Raw genomic sequence first — 3,439 nt, forward strand, 5'->3', positions numbered from 1 at the left:
TTAAGCTCATTTCCCCATGTTAGTATTGAATTGGTGGAGGATTTTTGGATGATTAAAAATGAAACATATCCAATTATGCTATTTCAACAAAAAAGTGTCATGTGGGGTTCAACCCATCTGATTTTGGGCCTGTGGCCTAGCCACAGTGGGTTCCTAGTTTCATCGGTTTAATTTGAGTGAATACAATTTCTAAGTGTCTGCGTTTCAAGCATCATGCCCTTTTTTGGTGTTTTAATTTGAAGAGTTGAGGTCCAATATATGTGCATGAAATTAAGATGAAGAAGGCCAGCTTTCGATCAATGGTCCAATCTTTCTATATATATATATATATATATATATAGAAAATACCACCGGTCAATTTCTCAACTGTTTAATTACTTTTGAGAAATGTTGGACACAATGGGAAGATTCACTTGACTTGAAATGAGTACCTTGATTGGCCATCATGATGGTTGTATAGGGTTGCATGTCGGTCTTCCGCTTCCTCTATACCCACAGTTGTATGGCCTCCAATGGAAGGAGAATCGTGCGTGAGAATGGTGTATGTACTTAGGGACCGAATGCACTTTAAATAATTAGGGTGGTTGTGGGAAAGAGTCCACCCCCACTACTTCCTTTGTTGTGGTCCACTCAATACTTAAATATAACTTATTTTTTGTCTCACATGCTAGAATCGTCTATAAAAATGGATGATTAGTGTGGCTAAAACATAAACATTAATGTGGGCCCCATAAAATACTATGCACTGGCACCAACCGGTACTGATACAAGAAAACACATGCGTGCTGTAAAAAAAAGTTTTATGAAAAGGTCTCAAGCACAAGGGGCTAGACAATAAACTAACGTCCAACCAACTAACAACGCCCAACTTTTCTTGTGTATGTGTGTCACACTCCGAAAATTAGCACCCAAGTACGGTGAGTTTGATCCCGAGTTTTTGGGTGTGAACCTATCGAAAAATGCACGTGATCCAGTTCCTACGTGCCCATGCAGTCTGGTTAACATTCGCTTATGATCAATTATCAGAACTGTTTTAAATCAGTGACATCAAAAGTTAAGCAGAGATAACTAAACTTAGAAATATATGGCTAATATATAAAATATACAATTTCAAAAGTGGTGTTCGCCCAAATGGAGATTATACAAGCCATAATGAACATCCAACAAAATTATCATATGGAGTACACCCAACTGGGGACTCCCCCCCCCCACACACAAAAATTTGAATAAAATGTAAAATTTCTATTTTCGCCCAACACTCATAAAACATCGTGGTGGAAGAGCGAGTCAATCTAAGCTTGTCCGTCTAAGAACTCGGTGGTACCTGCACCCATAATATCACCTGGTTATTGTTTTAAAGCATTGTCTCAAGTGAAAGTGAGTAACTAACTTAATAGTACCAGTTTCTAAGTTATACATGTTATCAGCACAATCAAGCGCATGTAATAATATCATAACAAAATAAACAATTCCCTAATTTAGTTTATTAAGTACATGGGTCTCATGATATGCGAATGCATACTCCTCACAATTCCAACACTCCCTCATCACAGTGACTCCAACGCCTTTTTGCCACAATGCCACAATTGTCATGATATGCGTAATTATCTAGATGTTTATTAGTGCATATTTAAATAGCATATTGGTGAAGCTAAAGTACCAACATTTTATCATGAGTCTAACCAAATCACAAGGCTCATTGTAGTAGTAGCGACTCCTCATCTATGTCACTTGATTTATTTTAAGGTTCATCAACCAAAGTTGACCACAAATAATTTAGGGGTTGTCACCCAGACACAAATGTGGCGAAGTCACGACATCAATTTTTATTTATAATACGATAGGCTCACAACCTTCACAAGTGTTCAATGGTCGGAAGCTTGTCACACAATTTTGCACCAATATAGAGGGCTCGTCATCCCTTTTTTTTTTTTTTTAATCAACACAGCAAGCACATCACCCCGGCATAAGCTGACAGCTCAGACACGGTGTCTCATAAGACTATGCCCGGTTCATGAGTCTTTCTAGGATCATATCTCACTAACGATTATGAATGAACTTAATTTAATGATAACATTAGTATTTGAGATTCTTTTGAATGGTATACAAGCCCCAAAAATAAGAATGGTCGGGTCAGGCATTGGATTGATTCAATCGACAACGAAGGACTTCAGACAAAATTGATATTGGGTGCAAAGCATCCCGTGTAGATTCAACTATTGTCGGTCATCGGTGTTAAACATCAGTCTACCGTATAAGTCTGGGATAGCCAACATAAAGTGGGTCATCCACTTAATATTCTGGAGGACTTGATCCACACAACTACAAATTATATTATTAAATATATAAACATGATCATGAAACAACTTACTACCATAACAGAATATATCAATTAAATGCATTTGTGAATCAGCACTAACTAATGAATATCAACACAAAACTGTATAATTCATTAACATTTATCAAATAACATAAAAAAATTTAGCAATAAGAATTTTATATTGCTCAAGCATTTCATCGAACATATTGATTACCAACAACACATAACATTAGAGTTATAATAATAAAAAAATTCAAGCATAAATAGCATATGAATATTATAAACAACCAAAATCCTTATCTAGCACTATTAAAAGTTGATAAAATGAAACTTAAAAGAATTGATAATACCTTAATAAGGTTTCACACGACCCAATCACAATTAAGGTTAGATTTTTTGGAAAAAATTACCAAATCCTAAATCAATTAGAAGGAAAACATGTAAGATTCATAAAATCTAACCCTGTGTAGTTTAATCAGAAGGCATGAAGCATTTCTTACCTCGATCATTGACGGAAAGGGATTTGACTGATAATTTGATAGCGGCTAGGGATTTGATTGAAAGGAATTGGTGAAATAAACTAAAGCACAAATCTCCCCTCTCTTACTCTCACTTTTCTTCTTTACCTCTTTCTCTTTCTCATTTTCTTTCTCTCTCTTTAGTAAGGTAAAATCGTATGGGGAAAGGGGGTGCCCAAATGAGGCTCTTTTATAGCACCAGAAACTATGCAAATGGCTGAAGTGGCTAAGGGTTAGGTGTATTAACCATATGGGAGGGTGTTTCCAACTAATGGGCCCACAAGAGGGTTCACAGGTTGATCTACAGTATAAGATAATTGTCATAAGTGGTGATCTGCACAAGGCTTCGATCGCGCCATAAATCGGACACACCGATCAACGGTTATGATCAAAAGTCAATTCGATGGTTACCGATCATCGATCGGGGTTGCGAATATATGGATATGTGTAGAATATTACTTTAGGTTGGTGCCCTAAATTTGATCGTGATCTGATGGTCCGAAAGACAACTTTGGTGAAGATCAGATGCAAACAAATAAACTTACGTTCTTTACATATCTACGAGCATTCACACATCTTATGTGCTCGCCTTGTGAGCCCA

Source organism: Magnolia sinica, chromosome 17 (assembly GCF_029962835.1).
Source record: "Magnolia sinica isolate HGM2019 chromosome 17, MsV1, whole genome shotgun sequence".
NCBI classification, from domain to species: domain Eukaryota; kingdom Viridiplantae; phylum Streptophyta; class Magnoliopsida; order Magnoliales; family Magnoliaceae; genus Magnolia; species Magnolia sinica.